We start from the raw sequence: 17,505 nt of genomic DNA, 5'->3' as shown, positions 1-17,505 counted from the left end.
GGACGGAGGTAGAGGGGGTGACGAGAATTCGGCCAGTGGGGTGAAGTGAGCCCGGAAAGCACCCGATCTGGTCACATTTCGGAAGCTAAGCGAAGCAGGGTTTTATATATATATACGTATGCGTGTGTGCCTACATGGTGCTTGCACGGGCGACCGCATTTGCAGTTGCGATAGGCTGCTGCCAAGCTACGTTGTAAACTAAATAAAAAATAAACTATTTTTTTCATATTTTACCAGGTAAGGCCCACTGAGCTATAATAGCTCTTTTTCAAGAAGCGACCTGACCACAACTGAGAGTTCAACGAGGTGGCTTATCATGTGGAAATGTAGAACAGCAGCCAAATACTATAAATATGCTGCGGGCAGTACAGCGACCTGTTTTGTTGTACTGTACCTATATGCTCCCACGTTTATGCTCCTTGCGATCACAATCCCACGCAGACCAGAGTGGTGAAGCATGATCAACCCCCCGCCCCCCACCCCACTCCATGATCAATACACTGTAGGGAGGCCTTAATTCAGCAGCGGAATGACAAGGCACTGCTTATCATCATTATTATTATTAGGCACAGGACGTAAATGGGTTGCATGTTAGATGTCTTTGGCTGAGTTGAATAATATTCTCCCTACTCTTTGGTTCTATTCGGTAAAGTCACGTAGGCAAAAAATAAAACAACAAAAAATCACGACGTTTCGGCCACAGCACAAGTGGCCTTCATCAGGTGAAGGGACCATGCTGTCACCTGATGAAGGCCACTTGTGTTGTGGCCGAAACGTCGTGATTTTTGTTATTTAATTTTTTACCTACGTGACTTTACCGAATAGAACCAAAGAGTATGGACCCTCGCAGTCACGAAAGCTTCAAATCTAGAATATTCTCCCTCTTGAAATCCATGCCTTTGTGAATAGCTCGAGAGAGCGAGCCTCCTTGTTCAACAAGCACCTTCGATCGGCACGGCTGGCCACGTACGGTGCGAAAGAAGTTTAACATACATTACTTCTAATCACTTTTTTAAAATTTGACTAGGTAAGGCCCACTGAGCTACACAGCTCTTTTTTCAGAAGCGACCTGGCCATCAATGATAGCTTAACAAAGTGGCTCATCATGTGGAAATTTATAGCGGCCAAATAATCTACGTGCATGTTTTATAAATGCGGAGGCAAAAATCGGAGGAGAAAAATCCACGCGACCACGGGGAGAACATGCAAACTCCAAATATACAAACGTCAGGGTCGGGATCGAACCCACAACCTCCTGTATACCAGGAGGAAAAGAGCTATATAGCTCGTACATATATGCATACAACTCAATTATTGATACTGTGTGCATTGTGTTTACGTCTTGCAATCTCAGTGTAGGTCTAACCATCAACCGCATCAAAACATCCCTCTTCCTACATAGAAAGATACAGACCAGCCATGGTGGTACGATTGTAGCCATACGGGCCGTGAAGTAAACCACCGTAGTCTGTACCCAGTCGATTGAGGAACAGAAACACGCCACGAACCTCCCACTCCTGAAGCCCTCTAGTCGCGGCCAGCAGATCCTGACATTGGCATTTAACTCCTGAACATGTTACCCACACGCAAGAATATATGATACATCGTTTTCAATAATGTCTAAATGTGTCTGTGTTCTTTTTCATTCAGTCCTCAGTATTAAAAGTAATGAAAAAATATATTCACTTGAAGAATTATGCAACTATCAGTCTCCTATCACGCATACGTAAATGTGATCATAAATAGAGTTGGGAACGGCATCATTGACAGTTTGGAGGCCCATATAAACCACACGTGCAAGTTTCATTTAGAAAAAAAATATTCTACCACAGACCACATACAGATACACTATCAATGAGATTCAGAAAAAATACTTGTGGACATCAATTACCTTCATACCTAGATTTTTTTGTAGACTATGAACGGGCGTTTGCAATCGTCCAAGCTTTTACAAACATTATATTCTCTTCGTAAAAAAATATATATTCCGGGAAATTGGGAAAAATCTGTTAAATCCCAAAGCAAATCACACCGCGCGTATCGTGTAACATCACAAGGGGATTTGAGCCACAGTCTTCGTAACTTTAAAAAACAAATCCCTTTTAGAATGAAGGTCAAATGCCAATGAAGGAAAGGGTCGACACGGAGCCAGAAGCAGAAGCAGGCGTTCCGTAATGTAATTATGCAAAACACCAGCGCGAATGAGTCACTTCAGATGTCGGCGAGCCACGGTGCTTCGCGATGGAGCCCGCCTTGTTCGCAGTCTGCAGGGACCCATTTCACGGGAATAGTTCACGGAATCACTCACCGCTCTAATCACCCCACGCGCATCAAGCGCCGCACGCGACGCCTCTCGCCGGCCGCCCTCCCCCCCCCGGCCCTCCACCTCCATCCGAGGCCACGGGCAACAATGTAATGGCAGCATTGTGTTCGCGAACAATGTCTTCGTGAGTCGGGCCGCACGGGGTTCCCTTTGTGGTGCGGTGTGCCACGGGCAAGGCGATGCGGGCGCTAAGGGAGCGGTGAGTCGCCGCTCTCAAAGACAAAGATCCGCCTGTGACAGACAAGTGCTGTTAGCGAGCAGCACCTATGAAGGCCGGCACGGCACACGAGGGGGTGGGCGGCGAGCACCACGCCCGACCGCCTTTGTTACCCCAGTGGCGACGTTTACACACCGCACCAGGTACTCATTTGAGTCTGAGTCGACCTAGGGGAGGCCCAGGACCGGTTCAAATAAGCGTCACTGGCGTTGGCCGTGAGCTGGAATCGAACTCAAGTTCGCTAACAGCTACCCTACCGCTTTCACTCTCACTCACACACTCAACAAACCTCATTCGCCACTCAGTGGCGGTGGCGTTACCACGGCGCTTGTGCCAGGCTAGGTGCACGTTAACGCCACGCGAAGTGTCGAAAGCCCACGGGCAGGAGGTCACGGGGCAGACCCTGGTGCCACGGGTCGACTGACTGAGACGACTGGCCGATGCACCACCTATGCACCCTACTGTGCCAACTTGCTGTGTTTTAGTCGCCCGGCGCTCCACTCGTTGTTGTGAGCGTCGCCCCTCTGCCCTCCGTTGTTGTTGGAGGGCGACTGCCTCCAACTGCCCAGTAGCGTCCTTCACGAGCCTCCTCCATAGAGGACGATCTTGACACCACTCGTACCAGTCATCGGCAAGTCCACTCAGCTCCACACCCTCCTGTACCACATCATTCCATCTCTTCTCTAGTCCGTGCCGCGCTCGTTTAGCCCCTTCTCTCCGGCTGAACAAAAGCTGCTTGGGCATGCGGTGGCTGGGCATGCGGGCTACATGACCCAGCCAACGCTGCCTTGCCTGCCGGAGGAGCTCACCGATAGGACTTTGTTCAGATCTTTCAAGGATTTGTGAGCTCCTCACACAATCCAGCCTGGTTAAACCCAGGATGGATCGTAGGCCAGCCTAAATATTTCTAACCAGCAAAGATGTTCCATTAGGGGGGGGGGGGGTGGTGGTCTGCGTTTCGCAAGCGTAGCGACAGACCAGGTAGCTTCCACACAGCGTTACGCAGCCGATGAAAAGATCATGCCGCTCGACTGATTCGGAATGAGACCTCTGCTGTCAAATCGGAGCCGGTCATGAGCACACTGCCCAGGTATGAAAATTATCCACTCTCTCCACAACTGCCCCATCACTCACACGCACACTCACTCGCACACACACACTCACTCACACTCACGCACACACACACACGTGTAGCGTACACGACGAGGCTCGCCGCTCGCCACCGTGACCTGCCCTAGATGTCCCTACGGTGCACGGGAAATGGATCTCGGTGCCGACGCATTTCTCATACAGCAGTGTCAGCGTGACCAAGTTTGTGGGGCCCTCACGCCCCTTCTTCTCTCCACTTTGTACGTCTGCTGCTTTTACTGCGACCCCCCGCCCCAAGGAATTGTCAAACGAAATAACAAAGCGGCATCTCGGCGTGTGAATAATATAATACATTTTATCTTGGGGGGAGGGGTGGGGGGGGGTCACAGCCGGCGGCGTCTGGACAAGGCGATTGTAGTTTATTTCGTACCCGTTGTGTCACACACATCGCCCATGATGGCACGCCGGTCGCATGTCCAGATCCTACGAGGATCGTCCCTCTGCTGTGGCCGTAGCGAGGGCAGTGTTTACGGTTGAAAGGCCAACGCAGGCGAGTGGAATTTATCCGCTTCTTATTTGTGGGCCTTATGTGGGTCCCGGAGAATGGCAAATGAAGGTGAGATCGATCGCCGATGAGCGTGCAGATAGTCCGTGAGCCCAGACCAGATATCTCAGCTGTCGCTACCACTTGAGGTGGCATCACTTGAGCGGTACCAATTTCTTTTTGCGGCCAATAACAGTAACTTGTGCTTTTTATTTAAAGCTTTCGTGACTGCAGGGATTCATATTCTTGGTTCTTTCGGTAAAGTCACGTAGAAGGGAAACAATAAAATAATAAAAATATAGTGAGAATTTTATTGTTTTATATTTTTATTATTATATTGTTTCCCTTCTACGTAACTTTACCGAAAGAACCAAGAATATAATAGTAACTTGTGCGATAACCATTTTAATTGTATGTATATGTTGAAATTCTTTCACACCGCACGTAGCCAACCGTGCTAATCGCAAGTGCGGGGGAAGGACAACAAAGAATTGAGTGGATTATTAAAGAATTCACTCTTTTTGGAAATATAAAGAAAGAGGAATTGCTCTGGATTATTTTTTTTGTATTAGTTTTACCTTCTGTGATACCGCTTCCTGCTCTGGCACACGGACTAAGAATGCTAGAACATCTGTAGGTGCAACATGTGGGAAGAGTCCTGAGTGACGGCACATGATGTGACAAGTGAAGGCGATGGGTTGCCCGATGAGTCAGTGTCCCCGGACGGATTGAAGTCTAAAACTAATTCTGGGTTATTTGGGGAATAATGACGTTTGTCATAGGTTTAGTTTACGTTTATTTTTTTTATTTTTACTGTGAGACCACTGGGTCAGAGTCCCAATTCTGCCACAGTTGTCGGTGTCGGAGCCTCGGTGTTGCCTCTGTCTCTGCTCGTTGCCAATCTGGACTTGTGCGTCTCCCGTGGCTGAGGCTTTGGAGGTCAGAACCTCTGGCGTCCTTAGCCCAAGTGGACAAAACATTGCTTGACGTTCATAGGTAATGTAAAAATGGGAAAAAATAACGGTTTGTAAAAATTAACGCCCACTAAAATGATATTTGAATAACCAATCATGTCGCATGGTTACAGGGTTCATATGAGTTATGGGTGCGAGATGTTAACTGCCTCGCCCGGTATACAGGAGGCCGTGGGTTTGATCCCGACCTTGATGCCTCTATAATTGGAGTTTGCATGTTCTCCCCGTGGTCGCGTGGATTTTTCTCCAGGCCTTGCGGGGTTTTCCCCTCCGCATTTACAAACATTGCGTCTAGAGTATTTGTCTGACATGTATTTCCACACGATGACGATGAGCCACTTCGAATGAGCTACCGTTCGCGATAGCCAGGTCGCTTCTGAAAAAGAGCTTCATAGAGCCCAGTGGGGCCTTACCTGGTAAAATAAAACAAAATTGACACAGAAATTGATAGAGTTATGATGGCCTTAAAACGTGGCTCCTTGAGTGCTACGCGTGTCGTATTTTTTCATTGGCAATGTAACCTTGGGCCCGCGTAGTAATCGAATTTGTTTTGTTAACGCAGGGATTAGGGCTTGAAGGGCTTGCTGTTAACAATCCAAGGCAAGTGGCATGAGCTAAGTACACAATCACTCGTTACACTCTTAAGTAGACTTGTGGGGCTACTTCCCGTGTAATAAATGGAAATGTTTGTGGTTTTTAATAATTCAGATGGTTTTGTCTTTGTTTTTGTGGGTGTGTGTGTGTGTTCTGCAACAGGCCCATTTGCAGCAACGGTGTTTAATCTCGCTCAAATGCAGGTTCGGTGGCAGAGTTAAACTTCTCCATTTGAAAGGAACACAAAAAAAAGCTTAAGAACATTATTTTCTGGACGTCAGAAACCGTAGCTTGATTTTTTTCCCGTCCCTGCCAATTCTGAGCCGGCGTGTTAGGCAGAGCTGCTTTGAAAGACACTTTAGTGTCGCTGCTCAGTGACAGAGGACCTATTGATGTCGGCGTGCGCACACTGGTATAGCATTACACCATCGTCATCCGCGTTCCAAAAACTAGTTCGCTTAATTGTCGTGTATCCAATGGATTACTAAGGTCAAATAGCAACGACGTGTCTTGAAGTGATGAGCTCTGTCACACTGTACGCGACAGCAGGTGACATTTGGTGTCATCGTTTCACGAAGGCCTCTCCACTACCCCACCAGTCGTTGACGCTGTGTTTGACCATACTTCACCACTCTGGTCAGTTCGGGTGGCCCCAAAACTTAGTTCGCCCGGTTCGAAGCGCAGTGCACTAACTGCTGCGCCCTCACTCTCCCCTCCGTTCATGATGTCATCAGCTCAAAATAATTATCACAAGTCTCTACACAACCCGCATGGCTTCTGTGCCAAATAACACGCAGTGGTTTAATGACATCTGACGTGCTTTAGGTGTGCTGTTAGAGTGTTGTCACGTAGGGAGTGGTGGCACACCGGTTGGCTCACCGCACAATGATCCCCCCGTGAACGAAATTAAATTCCCAGCCAATGATAAACACCAGGGGCAAGGTGGTGTCAGAACCTATCCACATGTGCCGCCCCAAGGCCGACTCAGCCTTAAATGAGTACATGGCGTGGTGTATAAACATCAGCGCTGGCGTGAGTCTGGCCATGCCACCTCCTCGTGCACTGTGCGGTCCTTAATAGGTGCTGACTACCAGGGCATGCAGGCCCCAACGGCCGATTAGGCTGGCTGTAATTTTTTGTCGTTGAGTTTTCAAGCAAATTCACCCCCAATACGATCTCTAAAACCTCTTTCTTCAACAAAACAAAACCCCCGTTATGTGTTTTTATTGCCAACTGCCCCAGTGCGCGGTGACTTTACTCTGTGGAGGATGGGCATCTGCAGGAAATTAAATGTTTACTGTATAGTTTAAAGGCTTTTTTGTCATTGTTATGTTTTTACCTGTAAATATACAAAGGTTCGAACTGCCATACAATTATAAGTGTGTGGCAGTTCGAACCGTGTCGGTTGAATTGCTGGTGCTGCGTGACAGATGTAAGCGAAAAATCTCGAGCGATCTTCAACGGCGCAAAAACAGGAACGTTCGAAACGATCACAAAGTTGAGATGTTGGCGAACGTATTGGGCCCTCTCTCAAATCTTGAGACGACCTGTGTCGCCAACGCCACGGTGGACACGTGGTGGTTTAGAGAGAGAGAGAGACAGAAACTTAAACAATAAAACTTTCCAACTACAAAAGTGTTAAGTGTGTAGTTTATTTATTTTTGTATAAACCTAGCTCACATTGTCATCTAATTAGAATTGTTTAGGAACGGACGAGGACGTTGTGGACACCGTTTAAATGAAGTGTGTGTGTGTGTAAACACGGGTTAAAAATGTAAAAATACGGCATCACATTAAAAAATCCCCAAGACTTAGTGAGGCTTTCCCGAGTAAAGACATCGAACAATTATCACCATTATACAATTATTGCGAATGAAATATAAACCACCACCCAATAGTTTTATGGAAGTCAGTGTCTTTAACCTCCATTGAAAAATCAAGAAGTTTATTAATTCCACCGCCAATAGGATGTCAATGGCTTCCTTCCATAGTGATGCCAGTGTTGGCATTTACACACAATTTGGTTCGTTTCCGCCAATTAATCCTTCCGTGACAGGGGTGGCCTGGCAGACGGTGGGGTGCTCCCAAACTCCCTTCCTCCACCCGACTTCCTTCCTGCCCTGCAGGCACGGGACTGTACCACAAACACATGTGGCCAACTGCGGCCAAATTATCCAGCCCCCCCCCTCGCTATCTTTGAATCACTCAAGAAGAAGAAGAAAAAGGCCTCATTCAGTGAAGCGCATTGGCTCGGAGCTTGTTTACCTTACAAAAAAAAAGTTACGAGCATTAGACTGTTTTATTCACTGACGATTAACCTCAAGAACGTAATCAGATGGCGCTTAAGAGTCTTCACAAGGACCGACAGTGGCACGCCACCCTTGTCTCCTTTTGGCCATCTAAAAAGTAAAAAAAACTGGGTTTTTATTTCTCTCTCTCTCTCTCCCCTTTGCCGTCGCTTTACAAAGTTGCAATTGCGGCGCTCTATTCGTTCGTATACTTCTCGGTATAATTGTGGAAGCACTGTACGTAAAATATACTGCGTGGTTTAAATGTTTAAACACGACGATTTGTGGCAGAAGTTGAAACAACAATAACAACAAAAGGGGGCCAGTTAAGAAACCGTATGTTGTTGACTCTGTGATGATGAAGATGAGTTTTTTTTCCCTTTTCCGAAGGCAATCATCATTACAGCAGCAGAATAAAGTTAATGTTTTTTTTAAACTTTCTTTGTGAAAGTTCAAAACAAAAAAACCACACACGTACAAATCTACCATGTTATTCTGTTTGTTTGCTTAACCATTAATGCACCCCGGGTTTGTTTGTAAGACAATTACAGTAGCAGCATATCGACGTTATTATTATTAAAATATATATCCGATCTTCTTTTCTAACCGAGAACAAAAGAATAAAAGATAAAGCTTGCGTTGTCAGCTGTCAGGAAACGAGAGGATATGACAGGCGATGGCGTGGCGGGCGTACGTTCTTGGCACGTTCGCGGCCAGAGTCCGTGCAGACGGGAGCACGCGGTCGTCGATTTGGGCATTATGTCGTACAAGCCCGGGGAGCAATGCGCTCGCTACCGCGGTCTACCCCGGCTCAGACTGCCCGGCGCCGGGCAAGAATTTCTCCTCGACCGCAAGCCCCCGTAAGCACATAATGAGATTGTGACGTCACAGCGTTATCGCATTCCAGCTCGCGCGCGGGCCTCATGCTGCGTGCATCAGCCCCGGTGAGCGAGAGAGAGAGAGTTACTCGCACAGGATCCCTCTCTCCCCGTGGCTGTCTGCCTGCCTGCCTAACACGATCGCCTCGCATGTGAACACCTGGAAGTATGAACCATGGTGGGGGGGGCGTCCCCTCCTTATCACCCACCCCCATCGTCGCCTCTCACCGATCGTATTCTCACCTGACACTTGTAAACATCGTCCCTGCGGGCACCGCTCGCTCTGCTCCGCGTCTGCCAGGGGTGTGGTCACGAGACCAATCCGAATACAGTTGCCTGATATTGACAGACTTTCTACGCGTGCACGATATACAGGGGCCATCAATTTATAGATAGCTAACCGATTTCTAATTTCCCTCTTGGCGACAGGCAGGGCTGCCGAGAGCCGGTGGCAAAAGGGGCCCAATTTGAAAACGATCAACTAAAGACTAAACTATCTTTATTTTACGAGGTAAGGCCCACTCAGCGAGATAGCTATTTTTTTCAGAAGCGACCTGGCCATAAATGATAGCTCAACGAAGTGGCTCATCACGTGGCAATGTATGGCAGCCCACATACTCTGAACCCGTGATGTTCGTTCTAAATGTGGTGGGAAAAACCGGAGGACCCGGAGAATTTTCCACCCAACCACGGGAAGAGACACACGCAAACTCGACATGTACATCAGGCATCGTCAGGGTCAGGGTTCGAACCCACGTCTCCTGTATACCAGGCGACGGAATTAACATCTCGCCACCTCGGCGCCCCATAATGGCGCTGGTTTTTTCGTCACGAATGGGTGAAGACGGAGGACCCCACGTGCACCCGGGCCGCCAGTAACCTTTTCGGGGGCCCGTGTCAACAGGGATTGAATATTGTGAAAAGATGGGGGTCCATATTCTATGGAGGCGAGTGTTGAAATGTTTAATAAGTGTATTATTGGTGGGAGGTCGTGTAGAATCTGTGAAATTAAATGTTGCTTTCTCTGTAACTTCTCCGCATTCATTTGGTGGGATATCTGCAAATGGATCACCCTGTCCACAACGGTTGCAAAATTGCTCAGTCCGTGTCACAGTTATAGTTTGAGCGGAGAGATGCAATTTAAGCACAGAGTTAGCTTGAGCAGAGAGATGCAATTTAAACATAGAGTTAGTTTGAGCAAAGAGATGCAATTTAAACATAGAGTTAGCTTGAGCAAAGAGATGCAATTTAAACAATGAGTCAGCTTGAGCAGAGAGATGCAATTTACACATAGAGTTAGCTTGAGCAGAGAGATGCAATTTAAACATAGAGTTAGTTTGGCCAGAGAGATGCAATGAAAACATAGAGTAAGTTTGACCAGAGAGATGCAATTTAAACATAAAATTAGCTTGAGCAAAGAGATGCAATTTAAACATAGAGTTAGCTTGAGCAGAGAGATGCAATTTAAACATAGAGTTAGCTTGAGCAGAGAGATGCAATTTAAACATAGAGTTGGCTTGACCAGAGAGATGCAATTTAAACATAGAGTTGGCTTGACCAGAGAGATGCAATTTAAACATAGAGTCCGCTTGAGCAGAGAGATGCAATGTAAACATAGAGTTGGCTTGGCCAGAGAGTTCTGCTGCTTCGCTCATGATTTGTAGGCCAAATATAATGAACGAGCGTGTATTTTTCTTCTCACAAAGAAGATAAAAACATAGGTTTCCACCAGTTAGCCTTTGGTGACATTTACACGCTGAGTGCTCGTCTTTTTTATGGATTTTTTTTTCCTGGAAAGGGTGGGTGGGAGTGCTTATTATTCTGTAAGATGGCCAGTCGACTGAAACATTGCCTTTTTTTCTATTTTGCTGTCAGCGAGAGAGAGAGAGCGAGACAAACAAATGTGTTTGCTGGGCTTGCTCACAGTACCACCGACATAGAGAATTTAGTCGGTGGTGAACAGCCCTCGTGTGTGTTAATCGCTTATCTACGATACGATCATGAATATACGCAGCCGACCACTGTTGGAGTTCAAGTTATTCGTCTTTTAGGAATCGACCTCCCCCACCGGTGCCAACAAAAAAAACCGTAGCCGCCAGGTTCACAGTGATCACGATGACATTTCCAGGAGTGAAACAAAAATAAAAATTGTGGCATTGCCAGCAAGCCCAACGGTAGCATAGCCGCCGATTGCCCCGCGCCTCCCCCCAGCAATGTCAAGGTTAACGAGCCTGTCGTGCAGGGATTAAATTCACAAACTGAACATTTTCCAGGACTCTGGGGCAGACTGGAGTAGCCGCCACGTGACTAGAATAGCTACAGCAGATAGCGAGGAGGAGGAACCGTTGGATGTGGTGGTGTCCTGTGCACGGAAGTTTTTTTTTGTTTTTACCGGGTCACTGATCCGATGAGACCCGGCTGAAATTAAGCCCCCTGCTTGTGTCATTTGAATCGTAACTCGCTTTCCTTTGCAGCACTTCCGCGACGACACTCTCAGTTTGAGGAGTGCAGCTCCACCTCCAGTTTTTTTTTTCCCCAACAGATTAATTCGCTCCGCGGCGCAGGTGGCGCTCAGCGCGTGAAAAATCGGCGCGTGTTCATAAATATTTCAGTGGACTCGAGGGCGCAACCTGCGTCTCCGTGGAGGGGCCGCTCGTGTGACTTTTTGTTTTAAGTTTGGCCGCAGCTCGCGGTGGAGAGAGGAGCCTTCTGATGAAACCACAGCCATCGCGTTCCCACTGATCAAGCGACCACCTGCGCCCGTCGGCTCCAAACAGGAAAACCGCCCGACGCGGAGTTCACGGCCTCCTTAAAACAGGAAACGGTGGCCCTCCTCCTCCTCCTCCCCCTCCTCCTCCTCATCCACTCGCCCGTGAGCCCGGGATTAGCAGCTGACACGCGTGAGAAGAAGCTGCTTGACGGCCCAATCAGTGTCAGCGCTGAGGGACGCTGACCGTAACTGCGTAAACTTCTCCCCGGCGCACGCGGGTTTTTTTTCCTTTTCGGATTTTCGGCAAAGTGTAGCGCGTTGTGGGCGTCTTTGGCTCTCACGATCGAGCAACGGGGGCGGGCGGGCGGGCGGGCAGCGCACCGCGCGCCAAGGGTCGCATTGTGTCCCCCCCGCTGACGTGGCCACCGAATCTATTCGACTCGCCTAATCCTTCCAATTACGCCGGAGAGGAGCCGTGTAAACGGCGCTGTCTTGAGAGAGAGAGGAGGGGGGGAAGGGCTCTCTCGCCGACGTCAAAATCGCATGCCACTTTGTGCAGCCAAAAAGAAAAAAAAACGCCTCCTCCGAAACGGGTCGCCCAAATTCCAGACAGCTGAGCGTCTGCGAAGATGGGGGGGGGGGGCGGTGTAGGAGGAGGGTGGAGCAGGTGAAGACCACCTTATCTGTGGTGTTTTGTCTCCGCAGACCTGCGCGGATGTTGCTCGCTCCCACCTGCTTGGGAGGAATGCAAGGGGATCCCCGAACGGTCTCCGAAGATACTTGGCGACGACACAACCCGCATTACGGTGCGCGCCACAATTGACAAACGATGGGGGGCAGGGGGTGGGGGAGACATCTCACGCAAGTGCCGCGTGTGCGTCCGAGAGAGGCATTGGTCTCTGTTGCCCGCGCCAGTCGATCTGTCCCCAAGCCGGACATGGTGACAGCAGGGAGATGCACGATGTCCAAGTGCCACCGGAGGGGTGTCTTTTGAAATAATCGCTTTGCACGTGCGCCAAACACGCATTTCACGCTGGAGTGTCTGAAGCCACGAGGATTGAGATGCGAGCTAAAAGTCGATTTATTTTTGGTTAATACGTGGCACCTGTTATTGGCACAAAATCTGCCACTCAAAGCGCCAAGGTGGATGGGTATGATAACGATGATGGCGATGTAAGAAATAGCGATGGTGTTTTCTTTGTTTATGTTTAGAATATGTGTAATGTATAACATGGTTTTACCTTCATTAACCCAAATAATTGCTTTCCATCAGTTTCACTTAATGACAGTACAGGGACACCTCTACTTACCAACAAACTTTCAGAGATATGTCCAGTTGCTCGTTCGGACCGAGAGTCGTAAGTTCAACCGCCGCGCAATAGATGATGGTGGTGGCATCTACAATTACAGAACATGAAGAACCAGTGGCATCTACATCTGTAGAACATGAAGAACCAGTGGCATCTACATCTGCAGAACATGAAGAACCAGTGGCATCTACATCTGCAGACCATGAAGAACCAGTGGCATCTACATCTGCAGAACGTGAAGAACCAGTGGCATCTACATCTGCAGAACATGAAGAGCCAGTGGCATCTACATCTGCAGACCGTGAAGACCCAGTTGCATCTACACCTGCAGAATGTGAAGAACCAGTGGCATCTACATCTGCAGAACGTGAAGAACCAGTGGCATCTACAACTGCAGAACATGAAGAACCAGTGGCATCTACATCTGCAGAACGTGAAGAACCAGTGGCATCTACATCTGCAGAACATGAAGAACCAATGGCATCTACATCTGCAGAACGTGAAGAACCAGTGGCATCTACATCAGCAGAACATGAAGAACCGGTGGCATCTACATCTGCAGAACATGAAGAACCAGTGGCATCTACATCTGCAGAACATGAAGATCCAGTGGCATCTACATCTGCAGAACATGAAGAACCAGTGGCATCTACATCTGCAGAACATGAAGAGCCAGTGGCATCTACAGGAGATTATACAACTGTAAGAAGGAACACAGAATCTCAACATACGGAGAAGGGCTCTTTATTCACACATGGATCTCAGCCGCTATCTTGTCATCCTCCTCCTCTCTCTCTCCCTGCCCCTCCTCCAACCTTTCCTGGCCTCTCCTCTCAGCTCATCCCTCCTCGCCTCCTCTCCTCCCTCTGACATGTCTCCACCCCTTGTCCATGGACGTGACAGCTCTGCTATCTCTTATGCTATTTTGATATGGGTGCTTATAATACTCCTACACAGCTTCTGGGTTCTTTCGGTAAAGTCACGTAGAATGGAGATAAAATAATAAAAATAATAATTATAATAATAACAGAATAAAATTCTCACGACGTTTCGGCCACAACACAAGTAGCTACTTGTTGCTACTTGTTGTGGCTGAAACGTCGTGAGAATTTTATTCTGTTATTATTATTATTTGTATTCTTTTATCTCCATTCTACGTGACTTTACCAAAAGAACCCAGAAGATGAATCCCTGCAGTCACGAAAGTTTTAAATCGAAACCCTTACACAACTTTTAAAGCCATTCCTTGTGTTTAATGTACAGGGAGTACAACATGTTTGGAATCGACAGGAGTAAAGTTGGACGAAAAATGGACTTACGAACAGACCTCTGGAACCTAACTCGTTCGTAAGTAGAGGAGTCCCTGTATGTTGGTTACTTATTGGGGGGGGGGGGGGTAAGAAAATAGCAAACATTTTCAAAATATTTGTAAAGTTTAGTGCCGGTAATTGTTCCAGACAATTGAATGTCAGAAGGGGACACAAGCAAATTGTATTCATCACCATTAGCCATGATCTATCCCCTGCTGGCTGAAATCTCGCATGGACTCGTGGTGCATCTTTCCTTCCACACCATGCGTGTCAGCTGATGTCATCGCTCCATTACTACGGTGGATCTCACGTGTATATGGGGCGCCGTGGTGGCTAGGAGATGTTAACTCCCTCGCCTGGTATGCAGGAAGTCTTGGGTTCGACCCCGACGCCTGCTGTATATTTGGATTTTGCGTGGATTTTTCTGCGGGAGTCCTCCGATTTTTCCTTCCACATTTATAAACGTGCGTTCAAAGTATTTAGATGCCATAAATGTCCACAACGATAAGCCAACTTCGTTGAGCTATCATTTACGGTAGCCAGGTTCCTTCTGAAAGAAGAGCTATAGAGCTCAGTGGGCATTACCTGCTCGAATTAAAAACAAAAATAGTTAAAATATGTTTCAAACAAGCTGTTAATTTTGCTTCATCTCATCTTCGCCAAAAAAAATCATGAAAACGAAGTGCGCTTCGCTCAGAATGGAGTGAAACGCACCACCCCCTCAACACCAAATGGCGTGGGGGTAGCGTCGCGTGAGTCCTCGTTCGCGAGGCGTTGTTCGCCTGCAGCAACAATCGCCCGACCTTTACTCACCGCAAGCCATCGACGGGGACAACGGCCTCGCAACAATATTCACCCCCCCCACCCCTCCCACACCAACCCCCGGCCCGGTAGAGCTGCGGCTTTTGCCTTCGCTTTGCCTCACCTTTAACCAACGTGCAGGGGATTTAGTCGTTTGGTGGTGAAATGTGGACACACGCACACACATATATATTGTTGGCCGTTAAATATTAGGTAAGCGGGTATTTTGTTTCTCTCTCCCTCTCTCTCTCCTAAGTCAAGCCCGAGCCCGCAGGGCAGAGACGGCGTTTGCTCGCTCACTCCGCTGAGACAACTTGCAACTTTGACCACAATGGAAACGAAAAAAAGTGACAATGTCGCACAGCCTCCCACAGGATGCCGCCCTGCAGCGTTGCTTGACGAGAATGACAAGCGGCGCTGGGTCCATTCTTGCCGTTGAGGAGTCACTTTGTTTGTGACATTGAAAAGTACACACAAGCGCATCGTTGCCAATGGGGGGGGCATTGAAATCTCGGGTAACTGAAATGGCCATTGTCCTCCGAGCTGCAGGGACCCCAAAAAAACGACACCTCCCCCCCCACCAGAAATGGAAGCTCGTGCTGCGCTTGATTTGAAGGGAATGGAATTGATTTGCAAACAACCGTTTAATTTGAAAACAAATCTACATTTCACTATTAATTTGGTATTAATTGAGTCCTCCTCTTACGTAATGACGGTACGATTTGTTAAAACATATCGCTTATTTACAACTTTGCCATCGTTGTTGATTTTGAATCACTCCGACTCCTATTTTGGTTTATATATAAAACTTTTTTTGTACAGTCGCTAACATAATTTTACGCCATGCAAACTTGCCGCTTTTATTTCATTATATGTATCAGCCATTAAAATGAAAGCTAAATCTTTTTGAGGATGAAGAGGAGGGCTTTAATCACGAGAGCCACCTTTGATCCGCGTGTTTTTCTTTCGATGGTGTATCCCTGAAGGAGCCGGGGAAGAGGGGAACTTTTTTCTTTTTTAACGTTCGGATAATTAGCGTCGGGAGCCCTGCAGATGTACCGTAACTTCTCGTGCACCAACGAGCAGGGAAGTTCACATGCACCAGGCTCATAAATCATCGTCGGCGTAATTACCCGCGGGGAAATGATCGGCTCGCTGGGGGCAGGATGCCAGCGGCTCGCTGCGAGTTCCTCGGCCCGGTTATAGCGTGCAACTTTTCGGGCCACCTCACGGCCACCGTGACACCACCCGGCAAAGTCTCGAGCCTGGAGATCCAGACAGCTCATTTTTCTCTCACCCCCCCCACGCCCCGCACGCCCCCCACTCCCATCCAAGATCTGCCGACCCCGCGATACGGTTCATCGAGTCGTTTTTAGACGTTTTGGGCATCGCAACTTTGTGCGCCGTTGGATGCTAAATGCTATTCCTTGTGGACCGCCTTGGCATGCGATCACTGGGCCCTGTGATTTCTGAGAGTCCAAGCGCTGCTTCCATTCATGACGGAATGAGTGCGTTACCATAAACCACATTAATAACGCAGTGCAGTTTTTGATTAGAATCTTGGTGCTGCTGCTGCTGCTGCGATAAGATTTTTTTGCAACACACCAAAGTTGAAATGAAATATACAGTTAAATGTATGCCAACTATATGCAACATTAATTATGCCTTCTTTCATGTGAGGTACATATAAATAACAGGCCGTGTAAATGCACTTCAAGTAAATGTTTGCTGCGTCATCAAATGAACATGTTATTACGTTGTATTTAAATATTAATCAACGTTTAGTTTGTCCTTTTGAACGTTTATTTTTTACTGAATTCTTTGCACTTCGTATCTTTGGCCATGCTTTAGTGCGTTAGACATTTACCTCACAAAAGGTTTTTGTTTTTCCAGCTATAATGAATTTTGTTCACTTCTCTCTTCAATAGAATTCGATTCTTTGGATTTGTTATCTTATAACAACAACGTTTTCTTGGCTTTCAGTTAAACGACATATGCCTCAACGAAGTTTTCGGCCAAAAGTGAATCGCATGACCTAAACAGTTTGCTATGAGTGGGCAGCACACGATTGTGTTTCGTAATTGTGGGTAGTGTGCGGTTTGGGTGTGAACGTTTCCCTGCATGGGCTCCTGTCGACCCAATTCCGCGGATTTGCGACTGGATTTAATTTCCACAACAGCAAAAAAAATGTGTGCACAGCTTTTGTCCAAGGCTGGCAGACTTAAACCTCTGCAGCGCATTGAAGCTGTCCTATTATCACGCAAGACGTCAAGATGGCTCGGACATGTACTCAGAATGGACCAGTACCGTTTACCAAAAATTGCCCCGATCATGGACACCACCGGGCAAAAAGAAACCTGGGAGAACCAAGAGCAGGGCCGGATTAAGGTTCTTGTAGGCCCTAGGCACAGTGCCTACTATGGCCTGTTGGCTAACACGGCCCTGCCCAAGACCACCTGGCGCAAGA

This window comes from Petromyzon marinus, chromosome 10, assembly GCF_048934315.1.
Source record: "Petromyzon marinus isolate PM22_M1 ecotype Great Lakes invasive population chromosome 10, UKy_Petmar_22M1.pri1.0, whole genome shotgun sequence".
NCBI classification, from domain to species: domain Eukaryota; kingdom Metazoa; phylum Chordata; class Hyperoartia; order Petromyzontiformes; family Petromyzontidae; genus Petromyzon; species Petromyzon marinus.
This window is presented reverse-complemented; position numbering follows the sequence as displayed.